The sequence below is a fragment of the Euprymna scolopes genome, chromosome 33 (genome assembly GCF_053919585.1).
Source record: "Euprymna scolopes isolate OS-2025 chromosome 33, ASM5391958v1, whole genome shotgun sequence".
Taxonomy (NCBI): Eukaryota; Metazoa; Mollusca; class Cephalopoda; order Sepiida; family Sepiolidae; genus Euprymna; species Euprymna scolopes.
In genome coordinates this window covers 9918691-9943690 of record NC_136514.1, presented here as the reverse complement: position 1 = coordinate 9943690, position 25000 = coordinate 9918691, and the positions used below count along the sequence as shown (strand labels likewise).

The 25000-nt window shown below is 34.0% G+C and overlaps 1 protein-coding gene across 23 annotated transcripts in view; it reads right to left on the bottom strand.

Moving 5' to 3' along the window:
- Positions 1 to 25000, bottom strand: part of LOC145258136 (poly(rC)-binding protein 3-like) — a 572684-nt gene that overhangs the window by 461078 nt on the left and 86606 nt on the right. For 8 of the 23 annotated variants that reach the window (XM_080115882.1, XM_080115892.1, XM_080115898.1 and 5 more), the window contains exon 1: positions 23811 to 23933. The exons of the other annotated variants lie outside the window; for them this stretch is intronic. The gene's annotated coding sequence lies outside the window, so the exon portion shown is untranslated. Of the gene's footprint in view, positions 1 to 23810; positions 23934 to 25000 lie in introns of those variants that run through there. 23 annotated transcript variants of the gene reach the window in all.

Sequence of the window (25000 nt, the reverse complement as noted above, 5' to 3'; positions counted from 1 at the left end):
TATACACATAACACATACATATATATATATATACACATAACACATACATATATATATATATATACACATAACACATACATATATATATATATACACATAACGCATACATATATATATATATATATATATATATACACATAACACATACATATATATATATATACACATAACACATACATATATATATATATACACATAACACATACATATATATATATATACACATAACACATACATATATATATATACACATAACACATACATATATATATATATATATATACACATAACACATACATATATATATATATACACATAACACATACATATATATATATATACACATAACACATACATATATATATATATACACATAACACATACATATATATATATATACACATAACACATACATATATATATATATACACATAACACATACATATATATATATATACACATAACACATACATATATATATATATACACATAACACATACATATATATATATATACACATAACACATACATATATGTAAATGTAAGGGGCTGCTGTGATGAGAGTCAGACTGGGGGAACAACGTTAATTTCATACTAGGTAGGAAGTTTGCTTACATTTTTACTGCAAGAGTTCTGGAATTCCAAAAGAAATTCAAATTTTGCAAGAGTTTTGAATATCAAAATTAAATTTCTAACTTTGCAAACGTTCTGGATTTCCAAAAAAAAAAAAAAAAAGGAAAAAAATCCAATTTTCCAAGAGTTCTGAATTTTAAAAATACTTCCGAAGATTTCCATCCGGCCAACGCCAGATAGGTACAGCTAGTTCTGTGTATCGACTTACAATATTCCATTTCTCAACTTTTGCAATTGTTTTAGAGAAGCCACTTATGCATCCACCCACAAAGATAGAAAATGGCCCAGGGACTTTTTGCATATTTGAAGCCTAATCTGTTTATTTGGCTGAGAGAGGATGAAAATCTAGAGCAATTTCATTGGCACATCGCCATAAGCACCGTCGGGTATCTCTGACCGTATCGTATGAATGCAATGAAAACGAGACTGCTCGCTTGAAAACGAGGCTCACTTAGTCTGTGCGGTGTCCTCTCTAAAGGCAACACCAACTGAGACTTGTGAAAGGATTAAGTAATTTAAAACAAACAGAAAACGGTATGTTAAAGCCAAGATAAGGAATAAATCGTCAGTTCAAAAATAAATTCCTGCGATTAAATGGGAGCTTAGTATATTTGTAAAAACAGCTAAGAAAATCTGGCAAATGTACTCCTATCTGATACCTATGAAAATAACGATCAGGAACGATTTTGTTAATGTATATTTATCTTAAGCTTTACAAATGCCTTTTTTTGTAAAGTTTTGTTTTTACATAAAAAATAAAAAGAAATCACATTCTTACATCCGGCCAACATACGCACACATGGAGATTCGATGTGGATTCATTTTGAAAAGGAGGTTTTAACATCGAAATATTGATAGGAAAGAAAAACTTGTAAACGACATAATTTTTTCTAGAAATTCCTTTGATGTTAAGAACTAACAAGAATGAAAGATGGTTATCGTAAAGAGAAGAGGTTCCTGTTGATTTTAGTCTTGAAAAGACCAAAACTGTAGGTAGAATGAAAACAGAAAGAAACTTCCACAAACTTGCAGGTCTTAAATCAAGCCACACACATCAAGATTGAGTTGTAGTATTTTAAAGGAAATGCAGAATACAGACAATATACGATTTGAAAATTCAAATATTTCAGATTTACATTAAAGTTGATATATAACTAGATTTTCATTCGTCTTCGCGTCCCTTAAGCTTAAGCCTTTAATCTTAGACATTTTCTAGAATCAAAAGCATGCAATAAATTTTTATCAAAATTAGAATAACTATATATATATATATATATATATATATATATATATAAGCAACAATACCTATACAAGCACCATGAAATGCCGTGGAGACAGCACACATGAAAAGACAAAAGAAAAAACAAATACGGGAAGAAATCATCAAAACGAGAGATTTGGTTTAAATCTCTTGTTTTTTTTAATAAATTTTCCAGGTTTTTGTGGCGCAACTGTTAAACGCGCCGGACTATAATCCACATGGTCCAGAGTTTTATTTCTACAGAGACACTGTCAAGCTATGTTGATGAGAGTTATTAACCTTGAAACATGCATGTCCGTAGATTACTGTTTTAAAAATAATAAATATATTTTATTTGTTTTATATAAGCAGTAACATGTTGCTACACAGTCATGAGCATGTTTCGGTAAGCAAGCTATTAGCAACGAGACCTCTTCTGACCATAGAGCTTATACGAAAGCAAAGTTTGCAATATAAGTGTATACATCTCTGGACGTAATCTTATTCGTGTATTTGCACACTTGCATAAACAAAATGATCGATCACTTGCATAAACAAAATGATCGATCACAAATCAAAGATCACAAACGGACGAATTCTAGTGATTACATACGATATTATTTTAGGATCCGCAACTATTTAACGTCAGATATTAACCCCGAAATGTTAAGAGCATCCCGAGAGAACATGCTTTTAACGTTGTTAATAATATGCACATATTCTTACCAGGCGATGACCCAAATCTTCTCACAATAGTACGAGGTCATCAACGAGAAGATTCAGGCCATCACGTACGAGGAATGCGCATGCGCTTGAACAATGTCTTTGACTGAATAGGAAACATCCGGAGCATGTCTTCTAACGTTCTTCTTGACCTTTTTCATTCAAAGTTGGGGTTAAATGGCTGTAAATCCGGAAATGTTATCTTTGTAACGTTAAAGAAATGGAAGCGTCATCATTCTATTATTTGTGCTCCTCAATTTGTGCCGGTTCGGTTTGCTTCATCAACTGTGAAACAATATGTACAAAGTCCGCCATAAAACTAATCATATAATTGCACTGTCCCTCTTTGTATTTGAAAAAAATAAATAAATAATAGTCGGTTTTTAATTCAATGTTTCTTTTTTGGGGGGTGGGGGTGGGTAAACTGTCATTATCGTTCATTAACTTCGTAGCAAAGTAAATTGATTGTTGCTTGGAGATTGAGTCGTAAATCATTTTTTTTTTTTTTTACATTCCTAAATGTCGACCATCGATTTATTATGAATGTTAAGGAAATATAATAGTTGTGTCAACTGTACGCCTCTGTCTTTCGTCTACATCAATTTCAACCTGTTGATTTATATCAGTGTGCCCATCTACATCTACCGCTGTATGTTCATATGTATATACGTTTATTTATCTCTCTTATATAGAAACTTCTGTATATTTTTTGCATATACATATTAATTATTTGACTCGCAGACACTAGTGTTTAATTCTTACACACGCAATACATATTATGCCCTTAACTTATATATATATATATATATATATATATATATATATATATATATATATATGAGTTACGGGCATAATAGATTCACTGATTGATATAATAATTAAGTGATTGATTTTGCGCTACGAAACAGATACTGTTAAGAATTGTATAAGTCAACTGAATCAAAGGAATAAATTATAAGATCGTCAACATCATGAATTTTGGAATATAACTTTTTGTCATTTATTCTCTATATTACTCTGTAATTACATTGAGCTTCTTTCTGAGCAATTTAGTTGTTGTGGCGGAAGCTCATACGTCGAAATCAACAGGAGAGTCCACACACACACACACACACACACACACACACACACACACACACACACACACACACACACACACACACACACACACACATATATATATAGATTAATATTTTGAAAGAATGAACGGCAATTTCTAACAATTGCATTTCCAAAATTAAGATGGCGAAACGGATACAGTTGATGTGAATATTTTAGTTTTAACATGTTTTGCGTTATCATGAAACAAAAATCAAACTTTTTTTTTCAATTCTGTAAATTTATTTTTTAATATTTAAAAACTTTTTTAATATTTAAAAATCTATATAGAAATATTTTATTTCAAAAAATTATTTCCTTTGAACACTTTTTGTTTTACGACGAAACAACAAAAATTAAAAAAATGTTTTTTTTTACATAATTTTGTTATTTCGTTTCATGCTTAGTGACTTCTGTTCCGTATTTAAATCAACTGCGTACATTTCCGCCGTCTGAATTTTGAGAATGCAATTGGTAGAGATTGCCGAATTTAAACCAATATTTTTTTTTTTTTTTTTTTTTTACAAAACCAGTCACTTTTTTTCACTGTTTCTCTTTGTTTTGGGGAAAAATGGGAGCCTATTATTACTTAAATTTTAAAAGACATTTTTTTAGGGAGGGGAAACTAAACTACCATTAGCGTTCATTAAATTCGTATCAACATAAATTAATTGCTACTTTGAAACTGAGTTTTATTACTAAATATTAACCGTCGGCGTATAATAAATTGTTAGTAAAGAAAAGGTAATGATTTTTCTTTTCACCTAGACGTCTCTGTTAAGCGTCTATATCTGTTTTAGTCTGTTGATTTCTGTCACTGAGTTCATATATATATATATATATGTCTATCGAGCGGGCAGAAATCACCAGCATCGAGGCCATGCTGCTGAAGTCATAGCTACACTGAGTCGGGCACATCTCCAGAATGGACAATCATCGCCTGCCCAAGATAGTCCTATATGGCGAACTCTCTACTGGCTGTCGTGACAGAGGGGCACCGAAGAAAAGATATAAAGACTCTCTGAAGAAGTCCCTCAGTGACTGCTACATCGACCATTTCCAGTGGTCTATTCTCGCTGCTACCTGGCGACGTACTGTCCACCAGGCTGTCGCCTCCTTTGAAATCTCCCGCACAGATAATCTGTAGGAGAGGCGCTGGAGGAGAAAGATTCGGGAAGCCTAACTGCAGTCACTGTGGCCAAACCTGCTTGCCCCGCATCGGGCTCGTCAGGCACAAGTGTGCCTGCAGTCGACGTGGAAAACCCCTTCATAGAATCTTCGTTTGCGAAGTACTGCCAAGAAGAATATATATATATATATATATATATATATATATGCAAAAGTCAGATATTATACCTCAACTGTGCTCTAAACAGAAATTTTCATTTCAAACGCACCCGTCATATCAAAGAGCTACTGTTAATTTTATAAATTTAAGAATTGATTTTATAATGTTAAACTGAATTTAAAATAATCAATTCTTAATGCTGCACTATTTTAAGTTATAAATTTATCATATTTTTTACTAGAATATCCTGTCCTTTTCTTTTCCAGTTTTAAAAATTTGTCCTTTACTTTTCCATGTTTCAGCCTTACCATATTACTTTTTATTCATTATAACTTTTGTTTTACGGAATGTAAATTGAATTTTTTTTTCACAATATAGTTGAGAAGGTGATCTATAAACTGTAAAAATTGTTTGAAATTGGGTCGAAAAGTGAGTGAGCGGTGAAGCTGTAAACAGTTCCAAATGATTAAAACTGCCAATTAACCACATATTCAAACACTACCGTTTGAATTATATATATATATATATATATATATATATATATTGGTACTATAGTGAATTCGAAAGAACAAGTTGATGCAGTTATTGCAGGTTATTAAGTGACTTACTGACTAAATAGTTTTCTAACGAATGATAAAAATAATTTTTTTTGTATAGTTTTAAAGGTTAAAAACTTCCAAGAATATAAACAAGAAAATTGATGAAACTAAAAATCCATCAAATTACAATATTTATATAACCATCAAATATTCAAACGGAATTTAAATAAAGAATAATCCTCCAGTGATGACTTTTCAAAATTTCATTTATGTTGATTTCTTATATGAATATTTTATTAATTCATAAATATTGTAATTTTTCCATTGTGATAACAAGACGAATTTTTGCAGTGAATTTTCTACGAGGAAGAAATAAAAAGACTGGAGCTAAGGTGTGTACCTTCTATTCAAATAATTATAGAGTAGAGAGAGACTAGTTACATTTCTTTTGTAAGAAGGGGTTGGCATGGAGAAGAAATCACCCACCCACCGTCCACTAGATTTCGAAGCTAATTTCATACTTTTTCAAAGCAGGAAAGTGTGCTCTATACGCTACCTCTGCAGATGTGGCTGCAGTATTAGATCTTCGCACATATCCGACTCTTAATTGGAACAATTCAAATAAGCCAACCGTATTTTGGTCTTTGCCCTGACCTTGCTATGAATAAAACCAATCCTGTAAACCACCTTAGTGTCGTATTTTCTTCACTCGCAAAGACAAAGTTGTGTATTCGTCACCTATTGTGTCAAAGTTGAAACAGACGAATTCAAAGAACACAAAAAAGTTAATCGAGAAAATATCACCCAAATGGAATGTTTATCTTCTCGAAATTCAAATCCGACGTTTTCATGACAACGAGAAAAGCTAATCCAACACTTAAAAATTACATCCTTACAACCCCCAGACCCCCGGGATGACTATTTCATATGAAAATCAGATCAGCAGAGTCTTGAGCATGCTGATGTAGCCTTGTTATCTGTCTGCCCAAGGCATAATCCTGTGCAGTTCTAGGAGATCCATTCTCCCAAGTTTATCATCTTGTCCTTTGAGAAGGGGTTAGTTTATTGCTAATTGCCTTGGGCGCCCCTACTAGGGAATGCAAACGGTTTAGGGCAAAGTTCTCTGTCTTTGCTTCTTTTAAAAATAAAGTTATTTGTCATTTGATGGATATAGAGTGTACAAACCACAGTCTAGCAAATATTGATATCTGCTTTTTTTTTGTAGTTTTCATTCTGTAATGTTGTGACCATTTGAGCTGTGATCATAGCGTAGTATCTGTGTTAACTGTGGCAAGGAGGGCCAAGGGTCAAAACATTATTATTATTATTATTATTAATTGATTCGAGCGATGGTGGGTCGCTGGATCAATTATTATGATTAGAAAAATAAACAATTAAATTGGGAAAAAAATGATTCACATATAATAAATATCGCAAAAGAAATGTGAAAATAAAAAAATAGATGTAAACATGATTTTTGGTTTGCATAAACAAATAACTAGATTGGGATTACATCAGCTGTTGGTCTGATACACGTAATGCGACGTGATGAGATGTAGATTTGGGGAGATTCTAAGCAGACATCAGAGAGAACGGACGTCTCAAAAAGGGGAGTTGGTCTTCCTGACGCAAGGGGCGGCGTTATTTCATACAGGCAAGATGTAAAAACATGTAATCTCTGAAAATGCCGACCGGACCATGAAAATAAATGTTCGTAAATAATTCAGGTATGTGTTGTGTTATTTACATCTGTTAAAAAGAACTGTTTGTCTACAACTGTTTCGATACGTCCACGTCAATCGTTTCCTGTTAGAACTGTTGCATAGATGTTAAAATATACACACTAGATGATCAACTAAATGATACGACGTATATACATACACGCATTTACACGTACATAAATATACAGATAAAATATAAATCCCAACTATTCAACATGTACGTCGTTATATTCATATACATAATATAACAATTAAAAAAAAAAGTAGTTTGTTGTATGATTTTATGGGGTTATGAAATTAGGTCTTGACAAAATCTATTGTTGATTTGAATAAAGAAAGCGCTTGCAGTCTGCCTAGCAAGAACGTACTTACTAGCAAAACAAAGTCACAACTTTTACCCAGGTATACTTATTCCTCTGCTGAAAGGTCGGAAACATGAACCCAGCTAACACCATGCTTCTACCCAAAACAATTATACTTTTTTTTAGGCAATTACATGTGAACAAACATCCTAAAAAACTATGTAAAAAAAAACAAACAAACAAAACCACACATAACAAAAGCTAAACAATTATATTCGAATTTAGAGCTGGGAATTAGCTTCACATATATATTTAACATAAAGTGATCTTTCATGTCCAGGTGATTCTAGCGTTTTAGGACAATTAACTAATTTTTTTTTTAGACGAATGAAACCAGAATTAGTGGCAGTATAACCAGCTCTATTTGAAATATGAAGAATGAGCGCCATGTTTATGTGGAATCAAATTATTTGTTTACTCCTTCTGACAGCATCAGAAGCATTGCAATGATTCTGTGGAATTAATTTCAATTCTGTATGTGCACTAGAATAGGTGAGATTGGTGAGATTATGCAACCCTTGTTTCAATGTCACAATCATTGTCAATAATTTCGCTTTCTCTCTCTCTCTCTCTCTCTCTCTCTCTCTCTCTCTCTCTCTCTCTCTCTCTCTCTCTCTCTCTCTCTCTCTCTCTCTCTAGGCCTAAAATTAAGCGAAACTATAACGACACGTCTGTGGAACTCACTAGCGTAGTGCCGATTCCATCACCAAGGGATAACACGGTTATATATATATATATATATATATATATATATATATATATATATGTGTGTGTGTGTGTATTAATGTGGCTCAGAGGCTAATATGTGAGGGTGAAGAGTTGTATGTTGTGGTTTCGATTCTAGCTGATGGCATCCAGGTCATATATAATATATATTTACTTTTGATCTCACTACTACATATGTTTAATTTAATAATCGATAGATAATTGTCTCTCTAATAATAAATATGTAATCTGCATACTTAAGCATATCTTAGGACGAGTCAATGTTGGGCAACGCCGGGCAGCCTACTAACATTTATATATATATATATATATATATATATATATATATATATATATATATTAGAAAAACCTTATGATTGAAAATTAATTCAAATTTAAAAAAAACAAAACAAAAAAAAAACAAAAACAAAAAAAACAAACAAACATTAAAAACCTGTAAAGAAGGTATACAGAATTTTAATTATCCGACAAGGAGTACAAATAAGCTTGAAAGATCTTATTCCGTGGAGTTTTGAATTAAAAATCAGTCTCAATATATATATATATATATATATATATATGTATAGATGTCAAAACATCGTTAAACTCACTACTCGCTCAGCAGCCGCCAATAGCGTAATGGTTAGGAGCCTTGATTGTCATACAGACGGTCGGGTTCCAATCCTGGCTAGACACGGTTTTCTTTTAATAGCATTAATACATTTACTAGTACATTAAAATAAACTCTGCCCTTTAGACTCCAGGCCTAATTCCATCATAAATATATATATATATATATAATATATATATATATATATATATATATATATATATATATATATATACCCACAAAACTAATATCTACATAATGTCCTCCAGTATTATAGGATAAATAAGAACAGTGCTCAATTAATTTTGCAAGATGTGCACAATGATTTATAGTATATATATATATATATATATATATATATTGATCATGTTGACACTAGTTCCTGTTAGATAACCAAAGTTAAGCAACGTTAGGCCTGGTAAGTATTGCATGGGTAAAATTTGGGAACATCAGATGCTGCATGTGCTCTTCACTTATCTCAGCATTATTTTCACCGTCCCATATTTCTCTTTGCCATTTGAATCAAGTACTATCGATTTAGTAGAAGTAATGTTGCAGATTGTGAAGCAAGGGTTGAGCAATTACATACAAAGTCGCATTTACAGAGGCTATCCATTATCTCTTGAGACTGAATGAAACCATGATATGATAATATATCTCTCTCATATATATATATATATATATATATATCCATCCATATAGAGTACTGTTTTGCTGTTTCACAGCTCATCAGTGTGGCTAGACAAGCAACTACCTCAAGCTAGGATCGAAACTCGATCGCCCAAACGACAGTCGGAGCTTCTAACCTATACGGTTATATGGCTGCTGCTATGCGGGAAGTGAATTAACAACGTTTTGACATTTCCAGAGTACCAAAGATGGCTTGAGGTAGTTGCTTGTCTAGCGCCACTGATGAGCTGTGAAACAGCGAAACAGTACTGTATGTGAATTACTATAATGCTCCCTATCTTAGGTTGAGCATTTGGGAAGTGATGTACAGATTATCATTAGCGTATATATAAATAATTTGTTACTATTTCATGCATATAGACATATACTATAGTAATATGTTGCATATTATACATATATATATATGGCCGAGTGGTCCTAGACGTTGTATCACAGTTTACAGTTACCCAAAGGTGCTGAGTTCAATCCTGAACGAAGGCAGTGAAAAAGTAACATTCAAAACAGAGAATCAGCAACCATGTCCCAAAGCCTAGCTGGAGTCCGAACATGGTACCCCCATAATAATAATAAAGGGTTGGGTTCGAGACCCCCAACAAAACACCTGACGAAGGCCGGAGGGCAAAACGGCCGAAACGTTGTGACAATAACAACCAAGATGAGTAAGTCAGTCCGACAATCTCAATCAATATATATATATATATATATATATATATATATATATATATATATACATACATACTGGCAAAAGTACATGTCGTTGACTGGGTTCAAAAACAGCCTACAGAAAATGAACTCTGATTTATGAAAGTATGATCGGTTATGAAAAGGAAGGGTTGTAAAGAGATAGCTTCGAATTTGGAGGTATCAAAACCAAAGCAAAATATGATGAAAGTAAAAATAAAATAGATAAACCCCATAATTTATTATACCATACCTGTTTACACTGAAACACTTATCACAATATTCTGTGGATCTATATTAAAAAACCTTGTTAAACTTTGTGACATATTTCCATTCTATGGAGGTAAGGCGCGAATGAACACCCCATAATTTTATTATACCATATTTCTTCAAACTGAAACATAATTATCAAAGTATACTTACGCAGATAGATATGAAAAGTCTTTATTAAAGTTTATGCCTATTTCCATTCTATGGAAGCCAGGCGCGAACGAAGACCCCACAATTTTATTATACCATCCCTATTAAGTTAAAACATATTTATCAAAGTATTATTATGTACATCTATATCAAAAACACTTGTAAACGTTTTTTTTTTTTTTAATTTTTTATTTCCATACTTTGTGGACCAGGCGCGTACGCAGCCCCCACAATTTTAATAAATCATCATTATGCCAGATCAAACACACCCATTCCTGTGTCTCGATACATCTATCTTTATATGTGATCAGTTTTCTATAATAGTCAACCATATAGGATCCTATTCGTGACCAGACACACACACACAGACGTTCAGCTTTATATTATATATATATATATAACGGGGGTGGGGAGCGCCCGGCTTTGCCCGGATGTAAAGTACGCTTAAATATGATATTTTAATTTGCCCAGATTTCGTATATATTATTATAGAGTCGAGATTTTGAAAATAAAAAAAATATTCAAGTGCTATCAGCTAGAATCAAAACTGAAAGCAAAACTGTAGAATTCAAAGCTGGTGACGTTACCACTGTACCAACGTGACACACATAGGAGATGATTAAAAATTAAAAACAAAATAATAGGAATGTCTTTAATTTATTAATTTAGACTCCGTTTGACCCCCCCCCCCAATATTTTATTCGGCTAAAGATCCATAAAAACGGTCCATATAAAATCCAATCATATGAGGCCCTTAGTGCCGTTCTATGACTTTTAGTCCGGGTTGTAAAATATGGGGTCAGACAGACAGACATATAGCCTTTTATATATTAAACATATATATATATCTATATATATATATATATATATATATATATATATATATATATATATATAGTCATTCACATACAGTACTGTTTCGCTGTATCACAGCTATACATATATCTATATACATATACATATATCTATATAAAGTAAGTTATGAAAATACTTATGAATTGCAATAAATTATTGACCGTGATATATTTTCATAACTAACTGCCTAGTTCTACTCAGATATTGAGCATCGTTAAAGTTAATATTGAAAATCGATACATAAAATATTATATCTGCTTGTAACATTTAATCTAGTCACATAATTATATATATATATATATATATATATATATATATATATATATTATTTACTTCAATAAATATATACAGTATTTACTTCAATAGTGTTCAATAGGTGAGTAAAGATTAGTTGTGGTAGTAGTAAGAGGAGGACGGAGGGAAGGAGTATGAAAATATATTTGCGTAGTAATATATATTTATTATTCAAGATATAATTAAATGTTTTATATTTTATCAGTTTTACAAATCGCTCCTATTTGCACAGAGAGAGAGAGAGAGAGAGAGAGAGAGAGAGAGAGAGAGAGAGAGAGAGAGAGAGAGAGTATTTGATCACATAATTTTGTAAGATAATATGAAAGGATCAAGAGATGCAGTGCATATCGGTTTTTATTTTTACCAACTTATGTTTTTAAATAGGATTTTAAAACTTAGAATTAACTATTTTAAATTAGTTAATCATTAATTAATCGATTTTTATTCAAAAATCTGTTTTTTTCCTTTGTTTTTTTTTTTTTTTTTTTTTGTAAATCACTTGTATTTCTATTAACACACACACACACACACACACACACACACACACACACACACGCATACACAATATTTGATCCGATAATTTTATTAACAAAGATCAACCGAAATGATTTCGCTTTTTAAAAAAGGAAATACAATAAATAAATAAATGAGAAAAGAATTTGAGATATTTTCCTGGGAAAACTGCAGCAGCCGTTGCGACTGCAACAGTATGGTGTAATCAAGGGAAAAAGCAGTTGCAACGTTAAGTGGATGCGGTTGCCGTGTGAATACTCTTCTATGCCCATCTGTTTAATCATTTTTGCTGCTGCTGTCATAAACCAATGCAGCCATCAATCAACAGTCGGATCAGTCGCTCAACCACTGATCCTAGCAAATACAGGCGAACAAAACAAGACGACGATGGGAGCAGGTAATTTATTCAGGTGGAAGCTATAACGGATCACGAATTCTGACGACTAGCGCAAGATCATCTTCCGAAAGATCAACGAAAATACAATTTCAAACTTAAGCATGACAGACTAACAGAATAGATACTTCAAACTTAAGCATGAAAGACCAGGCAAAGTGCTATTTCAAACTTAAGCATAAAAGATCAGGGAAAGTGTTATTTCAAACTTAAGCATAAAAGATCAGGGAAAGTGTTATTTCAAACTTAAGCATAAAAGATCAGGGAAAGTGTTATTTCAAACTTAAGCATAAAAGATCAGAGAAAATGCTATTTCAAACTTAAGCATAACAGACCAGAGAAAATGCTATTTCAAACTTCAGCATGAAAGACCAGAGAAAATGTTATTTAAAACTTAAGCATGGCAGACGAACGAGAATTCAGTATCAAACTTAAACATGACAGACCAATAAAAGAGGTATTTAAAACTTGAGTGTGACAGACTAGTAGAAATGGTATTTAAAACTTAAGCGCGGCAGATTAATGAAAAAATCTTCTATTGAGATAGTCAAAAAAGAGAAATAAAAACGATAGGAGCAGATAATTCTCTATCTGTGCCTAAACCTAAACGTAGATTCCATGAATAAAGCTTCTTTCTTAGAACTGCACGCCTGTGGATCTCTGTTCCGTTTTCCTGCTTTCCTACCGACTACAATATGTTTGTCTTCAAGTTCAATGTGAACAAATTCTTGATGAACCATCCCCTTAAGTAATCCAATTTACCAAATTTTCACTACTATCGATGACTAACATGTTACCCTTGACCACTGTACACTCATTAACCCTTGATCTCGAGTGACCTCCGGGGCCTTGATAAGTGGTGACTCCTTTGTAAAAAAAAAAAAAAAATAAAAAAAAAAAAAATAAGGTTGAAGTTGTAACTTATCACGATTGTAAAAATGAGAGTAAAGTACCATCTTTTTTTGATCAACCGTTAGGTGAAGGGGGGGTATGTGTGCAACTACGAACAAATTTACTTTTGTATGTTAGGAAAGCAGGGAAGGAATTCTAAAGTCTCGCAGTTCGAGGGAAAAAGCTATTAGAATAGAACGCTTTCCAGCATCTAGGTACCTCGACAGTGAAGATAAAGTGGGGGGTATTTTGCTGCTAGACAGATTCAGGGTAAGGGTAGATACGTCGAGGGGGGGGCACAAATACAATGCGTTCATCAGAGCACCTTTCATTGAAACACATTAAAGAAAACATTTTAACTAATAAATATCTCAATTATTGCATTGCACCTGCTGAGATTCGAAATTCTGACCCGGATGATAGATGCTAGCAGCTTTTTTTTGCGTCATGATTATTTATACACTATTGGGAAACTTAAGTGTGACAGACCAAAGGAAACAATGCTTGAAATTTAAGCATGACAGACTAACAAAAATGACATTTAAAACCTGAACATGAAAAAACAATAAAAATAATATTTCTGACTTAAGCGTGATAGATCAACAAGAATTCAGTTGGACATTGCTGAGTTTTTTTATTTTCATTTTTCCTATAAACTTTTACATTCCTTCAAAAACTTTTACAACTACCGTTTTCAAAAATTGCACTAATCAACAACATTAAATTTTTATCTATTCATTTTGCTAACGTTTTTTTCCTTTGAGGAAACTCCATGGAATAGGGAATTTTTGCTCACTTTTTCTCATATTCTTTGTTTAGAATAAAATATTGTGAGTTTAATTCTACAATATCGTGACGTCTATAACTTTATATATATATATATATATATATATATATATATATATATATTATATATATATATATATAAACGTTGCCACCTGTCTGCCATAACTACAAGACATAACATTATATATATGACTGGAAACCACTTGTAAATTTGATATTCCTTAGAAAATTACTTTCATGAAGGACACCAGTAAAACCCACCTAGGATGAATGTCACTTCGTTTCTCTTGAAAATGAGAAAACACAATCAATGTGAAATCGATCTATAATCGCCGGCTAGTGTTTGCACAGTGCAGATCCTAACAAACTGACCAAGATTCTTTGTTGTTGTCACAGCTTCGTAGTGGGCTTTACATACAGCACCTGGTATTCCCAAATGGTCACCCATCCGAACAAGGACCAGGCTTAGCGTTGCTTATCTTCAGTGATATAATGGAAACAGCTGCATCAACATAACGATATCTACATTTAATAGAAGATATCACTGTTTAAAGAATGTCAGTGTAGCCTATGTTTTTATCAATATGTAGGATTTATAGATTTATATTCATTTACAAATGAATAACTGACACTTATCTGATATAAACAGGGCTACTCGGTGTTGCCCAGAGCCATAAAAAACAAAACAGGAGGGTATTACTTGTTTTGGTTGGACTATTGTACTCATCCTGAGTGTTATTTGTGCAATGTTTCAGTCGGTATAGCCTCCGACATTCGTCAGGCATGCTGGTCGCTTTCTTGGAAAAGAAAGGAGAAAAGTTACTGGCTTTATAGATGGCTTCATTTTCTTGGAGTTTTTTCTGTTTTTTTTTCGCCGTGTTTTCATATGTGTGAAAAAAAATTTTGGTTGACAAGGGGAGGTTTTTTTTTTTTTTTTTTTTTTTTTTTAATTCAATTTTCACCCCAAACAAGGCACAGTGCCACTTTGAAGCAGGGGGCTACTATCAGGGACTTAATTAGCGGGGTCATTATGAAGGGAGAAGAGTAGAAAGATGTTTGTTAACATTACACTTGAACTTCTGCATATCATTGCAGTTGGGAAAGCAGAACCCCGGAAGGGAGTTCCAAAGACCCGCAGTTCTGGGGAAGAAACTATTGGAGTAAAAGGCTTTCTTGCACCTAGGGATCTCCACTGTAAAGGGATGAGACTTAGTAGCTTGTCGGGTTTGTCGGGGGTAGTTACGTCGGGGAGGTACAAGTGTTTGCAGTTCGTCAGAGCATTCACCATTAAAGTATTTGTAGAACAGGCAGAGGGATGCAACATCTCGTCGATGGGACAGAGGTTGAAGCCTAGATGACAGTTCAGGACCTATCAGGTTGGCGACTCTTTTTTGAACCCTGTCCAGGAGCGAGAGACAAAGGTTACTTTAATAAAGTGTTTTTTAGATAAAGAAGTTTAATAAAACAATTGAATATCTATGCATCTCATATAGAGATCAAGTGTGAACCCCTAAGAAAGGGTCCGTTGATTTCTGAAAACTTTGACTGAAGTAAAATGAAACAATAGACAACCGCTCTGGTCCCCCCCTCGCCAATCTTTCACGAAAAATCCCCGTCTAGCTGAAACCACTGTCAATAATTTTCCCCACTCTTTATCTGTGCCAAAATCAAAACGTAGATTCCATGACCAAAGCTTCTTTCTTAGAAGTGCACGCCTGTGGAACTCTCTTCCGTTTGCCTGTTTCCCACCTGACTACAACTTGAATGTCTTCAAGTCCAACATAAACAAATTCCTGATAAACCGTCCCCTTAAGTAAGACACTTTATCAGATCTCCATTACTAACGATTACCGCAATATTATCCCATAGATTACTGTACACACAATAACCCTTATCCCCGAGTGGCTTCCGGGCCTTGATAAGTGGTGACTACCATGTAATATATATATATATATATATATATATATATTTGAATAATACTGGGTGCAGTTCTATTATTATCAATTGTTGACGTATTTTTCTTTTTTTCAGTTTCAACATATATTATTAAAAAAAAGAAAAAGTGTGATAACAACTAGAAACTTAAATACAATTAAAAAATATTATTCTCATTAACTCTAATTCAATGTTTAAAAAACACAAATTAGACAAACGGGGGGGGTAATTAAAAGTAGGGTAAATAAGGGGGGTTATTTATTCCTCTTTTGTCCAATTTTATCTAGATAAAGAAGAGTAGGCAAATAGTAAGAATATTATTACCTATCTAGATATATCGTTATTATATCGTTTTGCCTCGCTTCAATATTATAAACAAGCTGTCCTTCCTGGCTTGAGTCATAGCAGAACATTTTCAAAATCACAGACACCTGCTTAACACATCTGCACTTCACATGTACAGACCAAGTTAGGCAATAGGTTTAATAATGTAGAAGCCCCCAGCTCCCTCAAAAGGGGGCTACGTCATTGTGCCACATCATGATATGTATGATTATTCTAGATTTTTTAACTCGTTATAAATGGGCAAAAAGTTATAGCCATTGAATTGGAATGAATGCTTTATATAAATTGATGGTTAAATATGATTAAATTTATATTGATTTTTGCACTGAATACTAATCCCTCTAATCCTTAACTATGCATCGAATGGATACTATAATACTTCGTTCGCTGCACTTTGTTATAACAAAGTTTTATACAGAATTTCAGTTAGATCATCCTAAGAGTTTCTGAGAAAACTTCCAGATGTAAATGTGGTATTGTGGTTACTAATCCCTATTAATTCCTAACTGTACAGCGAACAAATACCATAATACTTAGTTCGCTGCACCATATCTTCACAAAAACACTCGTCTTGTTACAATTACCATCAACAATTTCTCACACTATCTAGGCCTAAATCTTAACGCAAATTCCATGAACAAAACTTCTTTCCTAGAACTGCTTGCCTCATAATGAATACCATAATACTTAGTTTGCTGCACCGTATGAAAACAAAGGTACGTACAAAATTTCATCCAGATCGCCCAATAATGTCTGAGAAAAAGTCGAGCAGAGAAGCAGATAGATTAGGAGAAATATTATATAGATACCAAAGTTGTCCATTTAAATGCCTGACTTAACGAAAAATAAAGAGGTCAGTAACACTATTGAGATGTCTCTTTTCATCGACAATATGGTAGACATTAAGGAAAAGGAAATGTGATATAAAACCTAAGGCGACAATTGCTTCTAACCATATAAACTTGCTCTTCATTTTGGGTCGAGGTAGCACTTGCCTAAATAGTTACATTGTTCTTTGCAAAGGAAGTCACCATTTTTAAAGGGCCGAAGGCCACTCGAGGATAAGAGTTAATGAGTGTTCAGTGGTCACCAGGACAACAGTAATCGTTAGTGGTGGAAATGGGGTAGAAATGGATTATTTAGGGAGGGGGCGGCTCAACAAGAACTTATTTACATTGGACTTTAAGACGACCATGTTGTAGTCAGTTGTAAAGCAGGCCAGTGGAACAGAGTTTCATAGGCAGGCAGTTATAGGAAAGAAGTTTTGTTTATGGAATTTGTGTTAAGATTTAGGCCTAGATAGGGAGTTTGAGAAATTGTTTATAGTGCTTGTAGTTAGACGAGTGCTTTTTTAAGATTTCACAAGGGGGGGACTATAGATTGAAGCTCAGACGAGCATTTACCATAAAGATAACAAAAGAACAGAGACAGGCTCACAATGTCTCCTCTGTGAGAAATAGGTTGCAGGGAAAGAGAAAAGTATCACAGACTAGATTTCGAAGCAGGTTTTGTACTTTGTCAAGCCAGGATAGGGTACTTCAAGCAGCTCCTTCCATAAAAAAGGCTTCATGAACGTGTATTGCTTGAAAACTGAAAGATCTTATGGTTTTTATAATACAGTGGCGAATCGTAGACTAAAAAAATGTAAGCATATTTGATGACGGCTGTTAGCGTTATTAGCAGCAACAGCAAGGAGTCTGCATAGTTGTGAAAGGGTCTGAACAACATGCAGCACTGTGAAACCTCTTTTCAGGAGTATTCATGCCAAGGAGTCTATAAAGCCACATTAAAACAACTATTTTACAATCTGTTTTGCAAATACTCAAACAACCACGATATTCAAAAACACTGCAACAATCATCCATCGCATCTTATGCTGATGCGGAAGAATAGGCGACTTAAAGTCGGCAGCAAACAGTGTCAGATAAGAAATACAGGTGTTGACAGCTATGGCTCTCTCTCTCTCACTCTTCATGAATTCATTGTTGCTCATTTTTTATATTGGTTTATTCTATCTTCTACATTTGTTTTTGTTTGTTTGTCCCATTTCGACAGTGCCGGACGGCGTGGGGGTCCAAGAGGAGTTTGAACTGTAACAAACACGGTTCCAGCATAACGGTCGCATTACACATGCCATAGGGCCTCCCACAGCAGAGGGAAGGAGGTGCCTTACTGTTCCTATGACAATTATGCTGTCTCGCTACATAAAGAATTATCTATAATATAAATCTCACCTGTCTGTTTAAATGTATATTTGTATGTATGTTTGTATATCTCACAAAAACTTTAGACAGAGGCGACAGATTTTCACGAGATCAGTATTGTTTTGAAGCTCGACCCTTCGGACGATAAATATCGAAAAATTGGCTAAAAACATTAATTCCTTCATTCTCACCTGGGCACTTTTCAACAGGGAGTGGGGTCGCTTTTTTCGCCGATATTTTCGAAAGTCATCCCTTCTTTTCGATTGGCTAACCTTAATTTAAAGATTTGTCACTTCCGGTTTGGCGATGGGTGCAGCAGCAAAGACGCCCTGTTTTTTTTTGTTTTTTTTTTCATGTTCTTTACCTCCTTCGCAGTACGGGTTCGAGCCTGCCTGCCTACTACCACTTTTTTTTTGTTTGTTTTGCTTTGCACACACCTCCAAACACCTGGGCACTCAGGCTAGTGTATCTATAAAACTAAACACAAATTGAAAACATGAAATAACGTTTTATTATTTTATGCAAAAAAGAAAAAAAAAATACTTATAATTCGATGTATTTTTATGTGACACTGTTTGCCGCCAACTTCGAGTCCTCTATTCTTCTACATCACCAATCCTACACATATATTGCAATAATCACGGCATAATCACATTGACGCACCTGTTCTCGTTGGATCACCAAAGTTAAACAACGGTGAACCTGGTCAGTACCAAAAGTTGTAACCATTTTGGAATAGCAGGCGCTGTATGTAAGGGGGCATCGACACCTCCCTACAAGAGTTGCAAAATACTAACGTCGTCATCTCCCCTAATAGGGATATAGATGCAACTGGGGAATGCTTGTCAATTTCATGCTCCCATAAAACTTCCTCCTTTGGAGGAAGCCGGTTCAACCTGCCTAGGGCGAGTGCTGCTTAAATACAGTAAATATTTAAATATTACAATTTCTATCACTATTCAAGTTTAGATACCAAAGGGATGAGTCTCTCAAACTAATGTAATGGAATAACCTAACATCCCTTAATAGATGAAAGGAATTATGGATATATTGCCCCTCTCACGTGACTGAGAGAGAAGGAAAAAAGACAGGAAGAGAATAAGATGTCGAGTAACACTTATGTCCCATGTATTCCCTTGTAAATAAACCCCTTTTGTCTTTCACCCATAACCCCATGTTTCTTGCTGTATTCTTATTTAAAATAAGGATATAACACAAACATATGTATGCATGATGCATGGAAGTAAAACCTGGTCAGTTAGGGTTGAAGATATGCATTGCATGGAGAGAAATGACATGAAAATATTACAATAAGTGGCTTAGCTCTGGTCACTCAGAGCAAAAAATAAATCTGGATGGTACAAGAGGTTTTGCAAAAGTTTCTGTTGCTCAGATTCTCTTAATTAAAAACACCAGTCAAGGATATGTTCTCGACCATCAGTCCAGCATAAACTGGGCTATTTCAGTGCCTTTTTCTGTATGGCTGAGGTATTAGTCACGAGTAGTCCTAGGAGGTCAATCATCTCAAGCCTTGCCTCCTCTCTTTATGGTTGGGTTTTATTGCTAACTGTTTGATGAACCCGACCGGGAAATGCTGACAGGACTGCCTAGAGAAAGTGCCCTCATTTTTTAGGGTAGTTGGTTTGATTCTTCACAACTTTGGCCTTGTATCACATTTTATCTCAGTTGGAAGAAAGTAAATATCCAGTATAGGTAGATCGGTGCAGAATAGGAGACTTGGATGGTATGGTCATATTTAAAAAAAAATGATGAAAGTTCTTGGGTAAGTTGATGTAAAATGTCCAGTTCACAAAGTCAAGGAAAGTCCTTAGAGAAAGTGATAAAAATCGACCAGAGAGAAAGAGGGATAAATAAAGACCAGGCAGAGATAGATTAGTTTGGAAGTCAATTTCTTAAAACCATCACACGTATGCCAGTATATGAAACCGATGTTAAACAAAATCATGTTGATGATGATGATAATGAAAAAACGGGTAGACTCTCTGTAAAGACTTCACTCGTTTTTTTTTTTTTTAATAGTGTAGCCACCCTTTATCAAAGCTTGAAGACCATTCGAGAATAAGGGTTAATGAATGCAAGGTGATAGTGTAGTAATCGTGAATAGTGTAAGAATTTGTTTACATTAGACTTGAAAGCTATCATACTCCAGTCGAATGGGAAGCAGGATAGTTGAACAGAGTTCCACAGGACGGCAGTTCTATGAAAGAAGCTTTGTTCATGAAATCTGCGTTTAGATTTAGGCAAAGACAGAGTGGGCGAAATTGTTGATAGTGGTTGTTGCTAGTCGAGTGTTTTTTGTGAAAGTTTGGCAAGGGGGAACCATTGATTGAAGATCAAAGGCACAGACTTGTTTTAAAAAATACCTGTAGTCTCACACCAATGGCGTTTAGGCCTATAACAACGTTGGCCAAAGACTGTGGAAGGGATAAAAACAAAACACATTTGAGCAGCTAATTGATAAGCTATTTGGCAAATCACCAAGTAATGGCAATGTTCGATCAGGAGTTTGCGGCAGACAAGGTATGAAAGTATGGCTCGTGCAATGCTATAACTATACTCCTAAGATAAAATCTAATATTTTCAATCTTCAATTCGGTATATATATATATATATATATATATATATATTACTAAAATATAATTATCCACTGACACGTGTTTCGTCGTTTACGACTCATCAGAGTGGCTGGGAAGTCGTAGACAACGAAACACGTGTCAGTGGATAATTATATTTTAACAATACATATACCGTTTGGGGGTACCAAATTGGTCAAAGGGAAAATTATTCCTAGCTGGCATTTAGGTAAAAATGCACTTTTGTATAAATAATTGAATTAATTAAAAAGGAATAGCAAAACAAGAACGAACACACACACACACACACACACACACACATATATATATATGCACACACACACACACACATATATATAGATAGAGAGAGAGAAAGTTATAAAAATATATATGGCAATTAAGCTACACAGAATATTCCGCGTTTCATCAACGCTAGGATTCGTCAGGCTTATGACGATTCCTGGCGTGGATGAAACGCGGAATATTCTGTGTAGCTCAATTGCCATATATATTTTTATAACTTACTAACTAGTTCTACCTATGTATTGAGCACTGTTGAAGTAAATACTTAAAGTTTACACACAAAATTATACTTTCGTATATTAATTTATGTGATTAACTGAACTAGTCATATATATATATTTCCACAGTCAAATACCGTCATAGCTCACATGAGCCACGAAAGTCAACAAACCGGAAGTACAAGGCCCGAGTTTCCCTCTCATTTAGGCTCATTAATTGAACACATCCGAACTCGGGATTCTAAACCAGAATCTCTTGCATACGAGGCGAGTACCCTACCACCAGAGCAACTGTTTGACTGTGGAATTAATCGTATCACCCCACGGAAAATTCTAATATATATTTCTTTTGATATTTCTCAATTTTCCAAGCATTTTCTATCGTTTCTTTCGGTAAATTTTGTACTCGAGGAAAATGGCTGATAAAAGATCTCTCGGCAACCTAATACACAACTTACCAAAAGAAACGAGAAAAAAATCCTCGGGTAATCGAGAAAATAAACAGAAAAATGAAAAAGAAAGAAACCCCTGTCGTATTTTTATCAAATGTGTCTTGATGACGACTTGTTGTCAAAATACACACACACACAATCACCCCCCCCCCCCATACACACATATAGTATGTTGGAACCGCGAAAGATGGAGTGTTTTTAAAAATCTTAAGTGAGAGAGATGGATCCAATGCAGAGATAAAATGAAGTTAAAAAGAAATACTAACATACGAAACCATTCCTACGATAATTTATTTCGTACCAGAATAGGGGTCAACAGGTACATCGAAAATGTACCTGTTGACCCCTATTCCATGATGCAATGAATTAAATAAATTATAGTGAAATGGCTTAATATGTTAGTTTGGGTATTTCTTGAGTATATATATATATATATATATATATATATGTGTGTGTGTGTGTAAATATGTTTCTTTCATTATATTTCACCTTTTGTTTATACCAATTCTTCGATTTATGAAGCTCGATGTAATTACAGTGCATATCAGAAATAAATGACAAAGATGGCGTGATAAAAGGAAAAAAAGTTAAAGGTAATTTTTCTCCGCCATATATATATATATATATATATATATATATATATATACACACACATGCATACATACACACATGCACGTACACACACATAAATATGTTCATAGATGAATTGCCTTTTTTGCTTGCCAACAAAACCACAACTATATCAACAACACCCAGAATGTGTGTGTGTGTGTGTATATATATATATATATATATATATATATGAAAGCCTCCATGCAATCTCGAAAGACAATGGATACCCCCTGTATGGGTAGCTGCGCGTGAAATTTTGAGGCAAGGGTTGCGCCATCTCAATCACACCTCTCCTGAATTGGCACTGCTTGGGTCCAGTGGCAAGGAGAATTCTAAGATGACTGTAAACAATATATATATATATATAATACCAATGAAGATGAAGGAACCGTTTTTAAACAGATAGTCAAGATGAAATTTAATTAAATTGAAAAAAAAAAGAAGGAAATAAAAGAGATATAAAGTGAAAGAGAGGAAGTGAGACGGAAAAGAGAGAGGGGGAAAGAAAGAGGCGTGTAACATTTTTTAAAAGTCATACATAGCAGGTTCTCTTTAAAAAAAACAAAAAAAAAACAAATCTACAAATTCACAACATACAAAAGACAGACACTATCAAAGACAAAGACAGATTAGAATTTGTCTTCTTTACAATAATAATAATAATAATAATAATAATAATAATAATAAGGTAGTTGCGACCTAACCTTGTCTTCTTCAGAGCTTTCGCCATCTTCTAAAACATCATCTCGCAATTATGCGAGTGTACGTCCGAGTGCGTGTCTCTCCCGGTGCGCACGCGCGTCTCTGTGTATATGCGCGTTCGCGCGCAACAATATGACGGAGTTTTTAACACGCCCCCTCGTTTTTGCATTCCCGGTAGAGTAAAGTTAGGAACCGCCTTACCGATTCCAGTATCCTCATTTTTTTCCTTCTACTTTTTACTACTACTGCTACTACAACTACTACAAGAACTGCTACTACTTCTACGACTCCATAGCCTTTTCCCGCCTCCGGTACAGCTGTTTTTTTTTAAACGCGCACGAAACGCTAAGTTCAGATTACAACTAGTTAGTTCGCATCAACTAATGGAGGTTTCCCTCTATCGAAATTATACTCGAACCAAAATAAATAAAACCTTTGAGTTCAGCCTAATTAAAAAAATTAAAATAAAAACAAAAATACAGAAAATACGCAAAAATCTTGATGTACATACCCGTCTCGGAACGAAGATGTCATATTCCCAAAACCACGTAATTTGATCAGGAAGTTTTACAAGAACACCAATTTTTACGAGTACCTGAGAAGTAACTGTCTCGCCCACCATTATGAAATAAATGTTACGAAACAAAGTGTGATAACTCAACAATAATTCCCAGTTACTAGACTGAAATAAATTAATGAGTTTCTTTATAGAAATAAAAGTATTGTTTTTAATATTACCATTTTTTTATTTTAAACTATGTCATCATTATTTTTTTGTGTAAGTTCAGTGTTCAACCTAAATCAATAAAAAAATATATACTGAAAAACTATGATATACATACTCTAATGGAAAGAAAATGCCATATTCCAAAAATCACGTAAATTGATCAATTATATTTCATTGAAGTAAGAAAACCAAACTTTATGAGGAAGCGAGAACGTTTGTGTCTTGATGCGCCATATTTAATGAATAGAGTGACAACATCCCCCTTTAACAAACTCTCCAGAGAGAAGATATCAAAATCAGCCTTCAAGTGAAACAATTGGCTCTTAAAACCGATTAAAATTGTTAATTAATGATGTTCTATATATAAAAATATACTTGATTAATTTACGTGATTTTTGGTACATGACATATTCGTTTCGTGACAGATATGGGCAGCGTAAAGATTTTTCTATGTTTTCGATGCTG